At 37.2% G+C, this 15868-nt stretch overlaps 1 long non-coding RNA gene across 1 annotated transcript in view; it reads left to right on the top strand.

Moving 5' to 3' along the window:
* Positions 1 to 15868, top strand: part of LOC148224828 (uncharacterized) — a 127089-nt gene that overhangs the window by 40084 nt on the left and 71137 nt on the right. The window contains exon 4 of the long non-coding RNA XR_015801522.1: positions 4050 to 4186. This is a non-coding gene — a long non-coding RNA (uncharacterized LOC148224828). The remainder of the gene's footprint in view (positions 1 to 4049; positions 4187 to 15868) is intronic.

A 15868-nucleotide genomic window follows, 5' to 3' on the forward strand; every position in this document is an offset into this window, starting at 1 on the left:
TGGAGCAATGGATATGAACATTGTCAAGAGGAAGGGGATTAAGCCTCTACCTCCTTCAAGTGAAGTGTTTGTTCTTGGCACGGTTTTAAAATGAGATGGTGACCCACAATGTCCTCACTTTGGTGCTCACTGCAAATCTGTGTGGGGTGTTTCTTATCTGCCTGACTAGGTTGGAGGAAAATGAAGTTTTTGAATCCCCCTAAAGTACAAGCCTCAGAGTGCTATTCAGCAGCTCAGCTGAATCCAGACATTTATAACAAATAAGACTGCACACCTGGGAAGCATTAATATTAACTAGCCAAGATCTTGAATAGATCTCAGGAATACAACCTTGAATTCTTCTTTTCTCTCATGAGTCTCTTTTTCACCACTTGTCTCAAGAGTTGTGGCTCAACCACTGATGCTATTAATTACTGGAAGTTTATTAAATAAAACCAGACTAGATATATGAAGCCAAAATTGCTTTCACATTCTCCCTTATAAAGTATTTGATAATTATTAAAATAAAACTCAGCAATTTAAAAAATCAGTGAAATTTAATATAGTTTTAGAAATGGTTCTACCAAGTTGTTTAAGTTACTGTTTCATAATGTTTGGTTTATTTTGAAGCCCTAGCTTCATATTTAATGCATATTACAGTGTGAAGTTGTTTTAATTAGAGTAAACAAGTACATAATGTTTTCTGAAAAAATAGAAAAGGTTAAAATTTATTTTGAAATTCTTAGCAAGGGAACGAGATGATCCTATGGGAGAGGAATTTAAAAATTTGAAAGCACAGCTCCACTCCAAAGACAAGTTCAAGCCAAATATCTGGGACGTCTCTGAATTGTGGATTAGCAGAACAAAGAAGGTTTTTCTTTTTCTCTGAGATTGCCTTCCTTTGTGTTCTTAAAAAAAAACAAACCAAAAAAAACCCTTCCAAAAATCCCAAACCCTTTTGTAAGTCTTTGGAACTTTTATGTTTAAACAAGAAAAAAGGAGGCGTATGCACTCAGAGACTTGACAATGATGGACAGTAACTGGTAGTTACAACCAAACATTAATTAGATAATCACTCTGCTTTATTTCAAATGTTTGTGTCATCCCAGAAATCTCAATGTGCTATGGTAATTAGATAGACTTTCTGCATAAATTAGGCTATATTGAGGCAGTTTATGGGGATAACAATTTCTTCATAGACTTGATTCATGATCACTTCCATTTTAATTAATTTATTTTTATGTGAGTGGTAGGAAAGTCATTCAACTGCACCCCCGCAGTGTGGACTTGGGGGCCTTATGTTAAAGTGTTTTTCAATAACAGAGGTAAGTTAATGCTGGGCAGACTGAATTTACATAATAAGTGGCATTTTTATGTACATGTGCAAAAAGAACTCATTTTTTATTGTAATATGACTCACAAACATTCCCAAAGGGAAGAAATCTGTTATTGCCTTGTATACTCATTCTTATACATGGTAATCATTGCATGAACAAACATATGCACCAAAAAAAATTTCTGTCTCTTGGATTATAAGCAGTAATTATCTTTGCTTAATATATCTGTCACACTGTTGGTAACCATCTGATGGGGAATGCTTGTGCTACTTTGCATTCATTCAGGCTTTCAGTAATTTTTGAATACTTGAGAAAATTCAGTAAAGCTCAGCTGTGCCTGAAATATTAGAGAGTGCTACAAAATCTGCTTGATTATATCAGTCAATATTGCATCAGAGATTTGCAATTTATGCACTGCAAATGGATAGCTCAAGTGCGCTTCCAAACTGAAACAGGTCATGACTTGTACTCTGCTCTGAAATTGTTTGGCATTTACATGCTTGTTTTCCCACTGCAATAAATATCATGCAATGAGGATAATTATTTTTAATTCTAGGATGACTTGTCATGAACTTGATACTGCAAACTTGAAGAGAGGCACAAGATAGAGCATCTCTCTGATGGTTTGCCAGGCTGTTTAGGGACAAGCTCCACTGGCATCCAGAGAATCTCCAAAATGACATGTCATGAAGCAGGCAGCAGCAGGCATTAAGGTTAAGATTCCTAGAGGAATTTCTGGTAGCAAAACCTAGCTTTTAGGTACATTGCATCCTTGCCTGAGGAGTTGTCAAGAATTAGATACATGAGTATGGGAGCCTTACTTTGTACCAACGAGACACTTAAAAATTAACCACAGGAAAGCAGAGAAGAAATGGTGGTGGTAGAAATAATTTCTCTTATTTTCAAGAAATTAAAAACCTTTTCTGAGACTGCCAGAGGTGCCAATATTCAACTGGAACCTCAATCTCTTTTAAAATGAGGGCTAGAGACTTGTACCAAGGTATGATCATAAAATTTCCCTGGGATGAATATCTCTCCTTTTTTTTTCATGAATTCTGTGGTTATAGTGCACACTTGACAGGAGAAGAATTTGTTGAATACCTGTCACTATCTGAGTAGTTCTCAGAGTGCTTCAATTGAAGACTTTGATCATCTGATGGATTGCATTGTCAAAAGCCTTCAGCACAACTTGTTAACTGATCCAGGACCTTGAAGATCTACCAACGTTTTGAGAATGCAAGCACCTCTGGGGACATGAGAAGGGGTTACTGTGCCAGTGCCAGAACAGGAAAAATAGCAGGCACATTAGACATACAAAGACTTCTACAGATGGAAAATGTAGACAGTTCATGAATCTGTGGGATTTTTGGGTTGTTTGTTAGTGTTCCTTTTTAGCCCATCTATTTTTCTAACATGCTGAGCGCAGTAAGACTATAGAAGTGATTAGGAAGGGAGCAAAAGTAATTCATCTTGAGATAGTCCTTATGTTCAGAAAGTGTTTCGGAGGAAAACATGCAAGAAGAACTCATAAAAATATTCTGATCAGATTTACTCATTCCATATGTCTGAAAGTGTCTGGTTCACAATGTGCACACCTAGAAGCTGTGATGTACTGAACATTGCAGTGCAGTCTCACAACATCAGAAAAGAAACTTGAAGCCAACTTCTCAGTTTCAATTACTGATTTTCACTGTCTTTAAAGAAATCAGAGATTCTCCATATTTAAGTGCAAAACTGAGAATCTTTCTTATAAGTCATTCCATTTCTTGCAAACTCTTGAAAAGGTTGAAACTGATGGGTTTCTTTGCTATGTATGTGAAATAGACATCTCAGCAAATAGGAGTTCATTGCTTTTCACAGTGTGAAAAGTGCATGCAAAACTAAGTTCTCCCGCCTCAGAATTTTTATTCTTTATGACGTTACATACTATCATCAATAGAAAGAGGGAAAAATTTCAAATGCTTATACTGTACCACTTTCCAGTATTCAAAAAGACTAGGGGCATTTGAAATAGTTGTTTATGGAGGTTATCTTATTTTCAAGGGTTTAGACATTCAATATATGATGTGGGCAGTTCTGTATGAGTTACTTGGATGTCAGAGAACAGTCCTGGACATTTACTTCTGTAAGCAAAAGCCTCAGGGGACAAAATTACTTAATATTCAGAGGCTTAACAGAGAAATCTGGGAGAAGAGATGATGCACTGGATCTCTTTCCATTTGGCCAGCTGTTAGGGAGGCTCCCTGTTCAGTAAGGGATCCACTAGTTGTCATGTCAGTTCACTCTTTTTTCCCTTACAGCTTAATTATTCTTGCTATATCGTATGCAAAACAGTTGAATTAGAGAAAACTCCCATGGTGAAGAGCTGAGTTGAAGCTGCAGGTTAACAAAAGCCTTTTCTTCTTACATTATCTTTTAATCTGTTGTAGAAATGTCACAAGCAGGATCCCCTTTAATTAACAGGAAGACAGGTGATGTGATACACTATTCTTCAGCTAGCAGCAGGAGTAGCAGATATTGATTGATTAGAGTATGACTCTCATCATGGAGGCCCAGCATGAGAGCTATAACAGAAGGACAGGGGAGCCCTTTGATGAGATGTGACAAAAATGCCAATAGTGAAAGAACCCAAAACTGGTATCTTTGCCTATTGCTGACACTGGCTGGGCTTATGTAATATTTCACTAAACACAATAATTAATTATGAGTTTCAATGTTTTTGTTTTTTGACAGAAGCAAAAACAAGTACTCTGAATGTTGCTTGACTTTATCCAGAGTGAAACTGACTGACAGTCAGAAGCTGATTTTGCATGAGCATTGATTTTATTCTCAGAAGACTCATCAGCAACACTCCAACACTGTACAAGCAGGTTAGTCTCTCTGTCTCAAATATCCTACCTGTAGGTTCTACTGCCCCTGCTTTTGCTTTCATGACAATATAAATAGCAAATTTTACTGTCATGCTATATTTGAAACCAGATAGTTGGCCCACTTAACCCCAGGCAAACATTGCAATTCCTCATTTTTCAGATTTTAGTATTTGTTTGCTGACTGAAGGATCAGGGTTTAGAATCATTGCTGTTACACGGCACCACATCTCCTGTACAAGCTCTTTTATGTCTTGTACACTTATATGATAAAGCATATCCATTTTGCTGCTAACCAGAAAATATGAATTGTTATCTAAAATACATGCATGAAACATTAAAAAATAAAAAACTCTGTGGCAGAAAAATAATTCCCTATTTGCAAATGTAATTTGCAATTATCAGCAGAAGCAGACTGACAAAATAATGGCATTACCTTTTGAATCAGAAATTACTAATTATGATCAGTTCTGTTGTGTTTAGTAGTGGAAAAATTTCACACTGTTTGTTTACAAGATGCATAAGTATTTGCAGCTCTTTTTTCATTCTCATTGACCTCGTCTCTTATTTTTTCTGCCGAGGGAGTTATAGCATTCAGTATGACATAGAAATAATGTATGATACTCACATTGAGGCTAATGCTAGTTCACAACAAAATATCTGCTGGACAGAACTTTTCATAGAGAGCTTTTCATATCTGAGTTTTATTATGAGATTCCCATCTTTCGTTGCAGTATCCCGATATCCTCTGTGCTAAAAAAATCCATCTGGTTTCTGTGTAAATATCAAAAAGCAATTGCGTGGACTTCGACTTCTATTCTATAAGATATAATAGTTTTAATTTAAATTGTCTCTCATTCTGAGGCTTTGGAAATGTTTATTTTCCTGACCAGTGAGCTCTCTGTTCTTTCTGTGGTACTTGCAAGTTCTCATTTTTGTCTGTGTTTACTTTTTCACTGAGGATCCTATGAGATCTTTCAGTGTCAACCACCCTTCTTGCCAAAGGCAACAATGAGCAACTCAGAGCTGCTTCATAGTAATTGACAGTTGTGTTTTCAAAACTAGAGGACTATTACTGCTAATAGAAAAAGTCAGCAAAACCCAAACCATGTAATACATAAGGTGGAAACCTATTTCAAGTCTAGTAAAAAAAGCTAAGAAACCCCCCAAAAGACAAAAACTCTCAACCAACCAACCAACCAACCAACCAACCAACCAACCAAAAAACTTCCCACAAAAAATACTAAGTTGCTGTGGCTACTGCATAGGAAACATAAACCTAATGAAATATGCTCCACTTATTGCTGTAATCTGAGAATTACCATGATTGCTCCCAGTTGTGAATAAGGGTAGCAAACTTCATAAAAACTCTTTGTCAGCTACTCACACTGTATTAGGGCTGGAACCATCTATGTGACTGGACTGACCTTCAACAAACTAAAACATAACCCTTTAAAAAGAAGATTTAAACACTCTATAGAAGTGAAGAAGTGATAAGTACAGTCCCTAACAAAATGAGCTCTCTTAGTGAATACATGCTCAGTCACTGACTACACTCCATATATACATTTGCACTTTGGAAATATTCAAAACCCTGTTATAGGAAAAGAAAAACACCTTATATATAAACTAATAGCATCTAAACCGTTTCATCAGTGAATTATTATTAGTCCAGATATAACTATTAAAAAATAGAAAAAGGAGTCATAAAGAAAGGTGTTAAAAATTGTGCACACACTTCCTCTTTTCATAGAATCGTAGATTCACACATGATTACAGAATCCCAGGATGGCTGAGTTTAGTAAAGCACCCCTGAAGAGCGCCTAGTCCAACTGGCTTGCTCAAAGCAGACTGAGGTAGGTTGCCTAGGGCCATGTCCCACTGGGCTTTGAGTATCTCCAAGGATGGAGACAACAACCTCACTGTGCAACCTGTGTCTCCCTTATGATGAAGAATTTTTTTTCTTATGTTTAATTGCAATTTTCTGTATTTCAATTCATGCCTGTTGTCTTTTGTCCTGTCCATGAACACCATTGAGAAGGTTTTTTCTCTGTCTTCTTTACTCTCTTTAAGAGGTATTTGTACACATGGGTAGGATCCTCCTGAGTCTTTGCCAGGCTGAACAGTCCCAGGTTGCTCTGCCTTTCCTGGCAGGACAGATGCTCCACGAGCTCCATCATCTCCATGCTCCCTTGACAAACTCAGTCCTGTCTCCTGGTCCATGTGTCTCTTGTAATGAGGAGCCCAGAAATGGACCCAGCAATTCAAATATGGTGCCAGTAGGTAGTTTTTTGTTGTTCATTGCTTATTTGATTTTATGCTGGTGGTATGGTTACTTTTCCAACATTATGGTTATTTTCCCAACGTTCTGGATTCTAAACTGAATGATTTAAAGGTGTACTTGTGTGGAGTGTACAGTCTGCTGTCAAAATTCTGAATCCATTGTTGGGAGAAGTACGGTCATGATGTGTTTTTCTTCTGTACTCTAGGAGCCATTTGGGATCTTGTTTATTTACTTGCTAACAAGTGCTACACCTTGCTTTTTTGTCTCTGCTCTGCAAGGTCTCGTTATAGCTGAGCTTATGTTACATGGTGTTTTTATCTATGCTGTTTTTTTCTTATTTTTTACCCCTAAAACTGCTTTTACCAAGCTTCATGCCTGCAAGTTGATTTTAACTTTCCATTTTCTGGATTTCCAGTGTCCACCCGTGTCCATTTTGTTGTCATCCTGGTCTCATAATCCCTTTACAGGACTGTTACTATCTCAAGGTCCTTGCTGTGTACCAGGCCCATATTCTGCTGCACTCCCTCATTATCTCAGTGACATGAATGTTTCACTTTGCAGGAACAACTACCTGTTAATTATTGTCTTTATAAAATTATTCTTACACCATACAGAGATTAGTAAAAGGAAAACTAATTAGGTTTATCCACTTGTTCAGTAGGAAAAAAATATGCTACATTTAAATAAACTAGAGCAAAGGAACAGACTGGTTAAAATTATTTCAAGCAATGCAAGCCTGACAGACCTCAGTCCTAAGGAGCAGCAAACCCACTTTAAAGCCTGTGTTTTTAATACTGCTAGCAGTACCAATACCATATGAATTCAGCTTCAGAGGATCCAGAGGGTATTTCTGGATCTTGGGGAAAGTTATAAAGGGTGCAAAAAGAATCGGAAAAGTTGGGAAAGGAATATAAATACATGATTTTTCTCCAGTCTTGAAACAAAGTTTTCAGTATGTTCTGAATTGCTAGCTTGCTGAGAGTGTGAAAGAATTTTTGCTGTGATATTTAGTGAGCAAGCATCCATAACTGAAAGCTCAAACTTGATTTCTTTTCTTTTAAGGCAGAACTTGAAGGACTGAAAAATCAACAAGACTCAATTAATCAAGTTGGCAATGTCAACAGAAAAGACTTAGGCATTGTATTTGATATATGTACGAATCATGAGCAGCAAAATGTACATACAATTGCAGAAAATGTACAAAAGCTGTTGTTTTGAAAGTAATACAGCCTGAAGCAGCTATCTCAAAAGGGCCTTTGTCAAATAACAGTTTTCTGCAGTGAATTAATTACTCAGCTAAGTGTGCCAACGTATTTATAGGAGAGGTCCTTTGTGCATCTGTTCCAGCACACTCAGTGGAAAACTTAATAGAAAAATCTCCAGAAGCAATCCAAGATTCATGTACCTATAAGATTTACATGCTTCAACAGTGCTAGAGCAAGATAAAGGCATCTTGGCCACACAGGTAAAGGAAATTAAACCTAACAACTCTTGGCTTCATGCTCTTTCAGTCCATAAAATTCTTGCCACTAAGTTCATACCTGGAAACCAGAAGTACGGATGGATAAAAGGTGTGGGCTTCCACAAGGCCATCAGAGAATTTTTGACTTACTAGCATGTCTTCATATTTAGACTATGATTTCTTCTTTTGTGAGCAACTTTTCTTTGCAATCAGCTGATAAACCTGTCAGCAGAGGAGGCTTAACGAGGTTCTTTGAACTAGGCTATAGGCTTCTCTAATGACTTCCATTTGTTCTTAGCTAGTGATCCTTTCAAAAATTCATTTTGTGTGCTGCACCTAATCTACCTTCTTGACAGCTCCAAGCACCTAAATGAGCAGAACTTTCCTCTCCTAAGGCTGAAACAAAACCTTTGTTAACATGTACCTTGATAAAAGCATTCATCAGAAAACTTAAAGGGGGTTATTTCCTAGGCATATAGAAAAAGTAATCATCTTGTATAAGATCTTATTGACGAAATCCAAAAACAGGGCCTGAGAATGTTATGGATCTAATATTCAGTAGCAGAATTTTTTTTCCTGATGGAATGGAAAAGAATTTATTATCTGTTGATTTACCTGATCTGCTGTTGGCTGCAATATTTTCATGGGTCATTTCAAAGTGAATAGTAAATTTCTCCTAAGACTGTGGTTCCTGTGTAGCTTTTTATTTCCCAGAAGATCAGAAATCTTCCCTCTCTCTGAATAAGAATCCACATTTATTTATAAAAGCATTGGCAATTCTTATATTTCCTTTTTCTGAATCAGGCCTCTTTTGCATCACAGAGCCAAAGAAATGAACTTGTCAATATTTTTGTTCGAAAGCAAGTATAGATTAAATAATCCTGCAGATTTATCTCTGTGTAGAATATATTTTACTGTCTGGAAAAATTTACCCATCACCATATTCTTACCATATTTTGAAGTGTTTTTCCATTAGAAAAATTTTCTGTTCCCAAAAGCCTATATTATATTTTATTGTTATTTCCAGTATTGTAAGAATACCAAGAGAATTTCAATAAAACATTCTCTTCTCTGCAAATAGAAACTTCCATTTAAGAAAACCTTGAGAACTCTTGTTCTACTATGGTTACAGTCAGCTTTGTCTTCTACTAGAATTAATTTAGTATTTAGAGGGCAACCTCTCAGTTTGTACAAGTACACAGAAAGAAAATCTGACAAGAATTGAAACTCCAGACTCTGGCACAGCTGTACTGAATGCCTCTTCTGTTCTGCCAGACCAGTTTAGCTATCTTGCCTTTTCTTCTGTGCACTCTGAGAAGCCTAAATCTAATTAAACAACAGACAAAAACTAGACATGCAACTGATATGTGAGAGGAGAAAGGGGAATAAATTAGCATTGAAAAGTTTAAACTAAAAGTAATTTCAATGTATTTATCAGATGGGCATTTGAGGAAATCCGTTTGTTTTGGAAGCCATTTTCACATTTAGCCAAGAGAGCCACCACTTTCCCCCCACCATGCTTTTTCCTTTCAAAAGCAGAATTCAAATGCTCTTGATAGTGAGAGCTCCTGAATGCTTCAGCATTTATTCTACAGAAGAACAAAAGCCTTCCTAACATCTCATTTTCTTGTTCTAGTTTGTACCTAATATTCTTCCACAAGGAACATATCCTTGTCAAGACCTTTTTTATTCAGCTGCATTTTATGCAGTTTCTCTTCATGAAGTACCACCTGGCCTCTTAAAATTGGCTTTGGCAGAGCACTTTAAATATTCTGATAAGGTATATCTAACCCATTAAAAGGCCAAATCTGAGTTTCATGATTCTTACTGAGAAAGGGAGAATGAGATTAGAAGGAGCTTGAGCATCCTTTCATATTATCACATTGTCATATTCAAAATATATTTAATATCAATCTTATTATGAGTGTAGTCTGCAGCATTATCTTTACAGATTGCACAAACAGGCATAAAGTGCATTTCATGGTCTATTTTTAAAGGGGCTTTTATTCCTTATCTGCTTACTGAGTATCTGCTCTGACTCAAAGCACATTAACATGCAAATAAGGACATAAATCTTGAGGAGAAGGAAATGCAACAGAAACTTGGCTGTAAATGAACAAAGTTCAGCAATCAATCAAATATGTAATATTACTTAATATTTGGTGCATCACATCTGCTTCTAATCTCCCTAATCTCAGCATGTCAGATGTCTCCAGAGCTTTTATTTGACTCGCTGATGACATCATCAGAGATGTCATGGGATGCAGCTCGGCAGTACAAAGATCACTGGGTAGGGATGCTGTTAGGGCTGTGGTAAATCACACTTTTCAAAATGTTTGATAATATGGCCTTGTAGTGTCATAATCTCAGTGTCAAACATTCTCAATTTTTCAAAGCTATGGGGCATGATAGATTGCCTCTGCCTTCCCTTGTATCTTTTAGAATAGAATCTCTTTAGACCTTGCAGGCTTTCTTCAGATGCTTATAAGCAGCAGGATCCTTTAGTACTCCCAGTAAGTTACATGGTCACTGGTCTAACATAACTTTTAAAAATTCACACTTAGTTATTTTTCAGGAATTCCAGGGATTCATAATTCATTTAGAGGTGGATGCAGAGCACAAATTATAATTCGTATGGAGGAAACATACAAAAGAATATATTATCCTTTTGCCCTTGAAAGGAAAAAATTCTGTTGTTAGTGATAATCTGAGATAGGTTATGCAAAAATTGGGTGGAGAATGAGGTAAAAGGCCATTATTCTCTCCCTCTAAAGAAAGGAAGGCATCTGCTGCAAGAGTAAGAATGAGATATTAGAAAGGCTGAATTACATATACAATTGGTGAATTGTGTTGGAAAGTGGTGTAGTCTGTTACTGAGGATCATGGGGGCGCTGGCCTTTGGAACCAAAGGGAAAAACAGATCTGAGGATACTGAGCTATAGTGTGCAGATAACTTTGATTTGGGGAATTTTCCTTAACACCACTATTGACTTCATCTCCTGAAGAATGTGAGAAATTTTTCCTGGGAAATTTTATAATGTCTCACTCTAGGCCATATTTTAGTGTACATGATTTTACTTTGAATGTATCTCTCTCAATCTTTTTTCTTTTGATGAAGTTGCAAAACCAGAAACAAGAGTTGATACATTGACAAAATGGTAAGTGTTAGCAGATTAAGACTATAAATGTCTCCATTCAGAAGAAGGAAAATGTTATTTTTTGTGGTGGTAATCCATACTTTAATATACTACAGGAAGATTAAAGGACTAATTAGATACCCTTGTGAGTACAGAAGGAGGGTGAGTTGTTACTAAGGAGGCTGTCAAGATGTAGAATACTTGCAGTGATGTCCATGGTAGAATGAAGTGTCAAAATATATAGATAGGTGTATAGAGAAGAGTACAAGACCCTTGTGGTGCTATAGTTAAGCTTTCCACTGTAAGCAATAAATTATGTCTGCAAATTTTCTCTACTGATAATCAGATAATAGAACTATATACCCTAAAATTATCCAACATGATCTGCAAATTTTGATTAGACTCATGAAAATATAATAAATTTTGAAGAGAACGGTATAGCGTTCTTCATACTGTATGCCACACTTCAAAAACACTTTTGATGGCTGAATATTTGCTATTCATTTTTGGTATGGATATGGTACTCACCAGGCTTTTGATTCCCTGTGTATGTGTCTCACTACGCTTTCCATAGTTTCCAGCCTAACTGGCTTTTGTCTTCTGCAGGGTATTTCTGTGGTGTAGTCTCTTTGTCTGCTATTTCTTCACAGAAATGGGAACTCAAGATCTGCCTGTCTTAGATCTACAGATCAATCACTCTACAGATTTTCTAACAAAGAACAGAAGTGTCTTGTGGGTTTAAAGGCACTGACACTATTGGGGTTATATGGGTTTGTGGAAGAGATTTGCCTTAGTAGTTTAGAGAATAAAGTGATGGCATAAAACTGTGTCAGGAGAGGTTCATGTTAGATATCAGGAAGAAACTCTTCACCCAGAGGGTGTTTGGGCACTGGAACAGGCTCCCCAGGGAACTGGTCACAGTGCCAAGCCTGACAGAGTTCAAGAAGCATTTGAAAAAAGCTCTCAGGCATGTGGTATGTCTCTTGTCCTGTAAAGGGTCTGGAGTTGGACTTTGATGGGTCTCATAGGTCCTTTCCAACTCAGAACAATAACTCTTCCATAGAAAATTTAAAAATAGCAAAGTACCTCTAATCTCTAAAATAAAGTGGATGATTTATTGTGAAGTAATTATGTAATGGTGGTGGTGTTTTGCACCATTTAATTAGTGGCTTGTTTGGAGTTTCTTTTGTTTTTACTCAGAGCCAAGATTAAAAAACACATGAAGGAAACGGATTTTCTCATGTTCGGGCTTGATCGTTTATTAAATCTTATAAAAAGTACAGAAAGTTCAGTTACACTTCTAGCCATTAGCTAGAAGCAAGCAAAATGGAGTGAGATTTAGTTAGTTACAAGATTTCTTAAAGCTAAACAGTCTAATAGAGAAATAACACTTATATTACTTTTAACTTAATAACCAAATTTTTGTGACCCTCAGTATGACACTAATTGCCTAACCAGAAACTACTACCTGAAATCATGAAGAAAGAGGAAGAACACCAGAAAGGGACACTACCCAAAATCCTCCATTTTGTCCCATACTTATTACTATATTATAAAAACCTCAAACGTAAAGCGCTTCACCGTGTGAAAGCATACACTTCTATTTAACTACGCACCTGTGATTTTAACTTCATTTCTCAAATTTGGAAACGTTCTCCAAAGCCTCAGGTCAAAAGCCGTGATCTCCAGGGAGCCAGTGCCCTGGAGAGCACAGAAAGCTCAAAAAAGCCAGGTTTCTGGCATCCAACATAATAATTTTATTTATATGTTCACAGGATCACGGAATCACACAATTTTAGGTTTGGAAGTGACCTCTGGAGATCATCAAGTCCAACCCCCTGCCAAGGCAGGGTCACCTAGAGCAGGTTACCCAGGAGGGTTTTGAATATCTCCAGAGAGGAGACTCCGTGACCTCCTTGGGCAGCCTGTTCCTCAGTGTAAAGAAGTTCTTCCTCGTGTTGAGGTGAAACTTCTTGTGGTTTGGTTTATGGCCTTTGCTCCTCATTATGTTGCAACAGTCTTTGAGATATTCATGTATTGATGAGATCCTTTCTCAGTCTTCTCTAGATTAAACAGGCCCAACTCTCACAGTCTCTTCTCATAAAAGATCCTCCAGTCTCCTCATCATCTTTTTGGTCTCTGCTGGACCCTCTGCAGTAGCTCCTTGTCTTTCATGTGCTGAGTAGCCCAGAACTGGACACAGCACTCCAGATGTGGCCTCACTGTGGCCAAGCAGAGGGGGGCTATCAGCTCACTCAGCCTGCTGGCCACATTCCTCTGCAGGCACCTCAGGATACCACAGCCCTGCTGGCCACACCAGCTCTGCCAGCTCATGCTCAGCTTCTCATCCCCCAATGCTCCCAGGTCCTTCCCAGCAGAGCTGCTCTCCCCAGGCCAGCCCCATCCTGTGCTGGTTATTCCTCCCCAGGGGCAGGACCCTTCCCTTGCCCTTGCTGAACCTCATCAGGTTTCTCTCTGCCCAACTCTCCAGCCCATCAAGGTCCCACTGAATGGCAGCACAGCCTTCAGCTGTGTCAGCCACTCCCCCATTCCATATCATCAGCAAACTTGCTGGGAGCACATTCTACCCCTTCATCCAGGACATTGATAAACAAGCTGAATAAGGCTGGACTCAGTACTGATCCCTGGGGAATGCCACTGACTACAGGCCTGCAAATGGATTCTGCTCTGCCATTCAGCCACTTCTGCATCCAACTCAGTGTCCATTCACTTAATCCACATTTCCTGAGCTTAACTAAGAGGATACTATGGGAAACATTGTCAAAAGCCTTGATGAAGTTGTGGTAGTCAAGGTCCACTGCTCTCCCCTCATTGTCGTATCCTGCCACGTCATCATAGAAGGTTATTATATGGGTAAAGCACTATTTTCCCTTGGTGAATCCATGCTGACTACTTCTTACCACCTTTTCTTCTGTCTTAGCTAGTGTCAGTGTGGGAATTCAAGATGAGCCTCTACAATTAAGAACCAGAAACTCAGAGAGAAATTACTACAAAGACATAATTTTTAAGAGTGTTAAATTGGAGATTATGATGATGGAAAATTAAATTTTCAGTACAGCTAAATCCACATTGAAAATGAAGAAAGTAATATGAAAACCAAAGCAAAAAATGAATAATTTTGGTGTTGGTTTCCCCCTTCTATGCTGTGTTTTATCTTTTGTTTTTTTAAATTTTCAGGTGTCCTTTCTTGCTTCCCTATGAACTGAATAAGTATTGATGACTTGTATTATCTGGCTCATCACACAGAATGAAAAAAAACCCAACCAAAAAAAGGACATCACTGAAGTACTATTTTGGTCTCTATTGCTTGTCACATAATGAGTAACTTGGTTGAAATGAAATGCTTTCATTATGAATGCTTTACAGTCCTAAGATCTCCCTGCTTTGCTATCTTATGTAAGACACACTGAGACCAAGTAAGTGTGATGAGACCAAATAAATGTGATGTGATGTGTGCGCCACTTTATTCTGAAATAAAGACTTCATTTCATATTTTAAAACATCCTCTTGTTACTGTTGCTAGTACTATTTATTGAGGGATTTCATCAGGAAAAAGAATTTAAAAATTAGAGGAATTTAGCTGCTTTTATTTCCTGTTTGCCTTTAAGAGAGGCTCACCTTTCCTTAGGACGGTATGCTAAAATGGATCAGGATTTTTGTGAACAGCTGATAGATCAAATAGTTCTGGAAGGCAGGAAGTCAAATGGGAAGCTCAGTCTAACAGATCAGGTTCTGAACAGTGATTATTTTAAGAGTGTGGATCTAATGAGGAGTACAATAATAACATCCCTTAATTAAATGGACTGTTTCTGAAAATTAGAGGTCAGACATTAAAAGTAAATGGCATCCAGTTATGCATGTGTAATTTGCATACCCATTTCTTTCACCCAGTACAATTTTATGTCCTCCCTAGTGGAGGAATCATTAAACCTTTTTTTGTTTGTTTGTTTTGTTTTTGTGGGTTTTTTTTTCAATTTGAACATATTTTCTCTCTATGTATACTGATATACTTAGGGTTTACTTTTCATTAATTTTAGAAAATCTGAAGTAAATCAGGGTGTCATTTTCATATGGATTAGAAAATATTAATGCAGCCATAGAATGGTATTTTCTCTTCACAGAGATAATAGAGGAAAAGAATTAGAAAGAAGATTCTTTCATTAAGGCAATTGTAACATTTCTAATGCAAACACACTTATTTTCCCTGCCCTTGCCATCGTTGATGTAACCTGTGTGTTGAATGGAGGCATAAGTGGTTGCAGGAGTATGGTGCAGTTCAGGAAGCTAGTTGAAAAATAAGTATAAACAGAGAAAAAAATAAATGCAGGCAACACTTTCATTAGTATGTAATATCATCTTTTGAGATGTTACCAGCCTTTGACCTATACTTCATTTTGTCTTGGCAAATATAATAAGCTTTAATAAACTAGCTGATGTAGCTTGAATGGTTGACAGGCTTTCAAGCATGCAAATTTTCAGGATTTGAAAAATAGCTTATTTGTCTGTTTTCTCTAACTGTGTCAATTGTTCTAATTAAAGAAGTTCTTCCTTCCTAAAATCCTGGCTGTACATTTATCCTTAAAGACAATTACCATAACATTACTAGATTGTTTCCCTAGAATGATAACAAATTCCTTCAAATATTCCAGGCTTTGTGCTGATCTTCCAAGAGACATTGTGTCTTCAAACTGTAGATTCAGTTTAGTAAACCCAAAATGTCCCATTATTGCCTACCACTATTGCATAAGAATATGGATTTTAATCCATTTTTAATTTCTCTT

This window comes from Sturnus vulgaris, chromosome 2, assembly GCF_052056855.1.
Source record: "Sturnus vulgaris isolate bStuVul1 chromosome 2, bStuVul1.hap1, whole genome shotgun sequence".
Taxonomy (NCBI): domain Eukaryota; kingdom Metazoa; phylum Chordata; class Aves; order Passeriformes; family Sturnidae; genus Sturnus; species Sturnus vulgaris.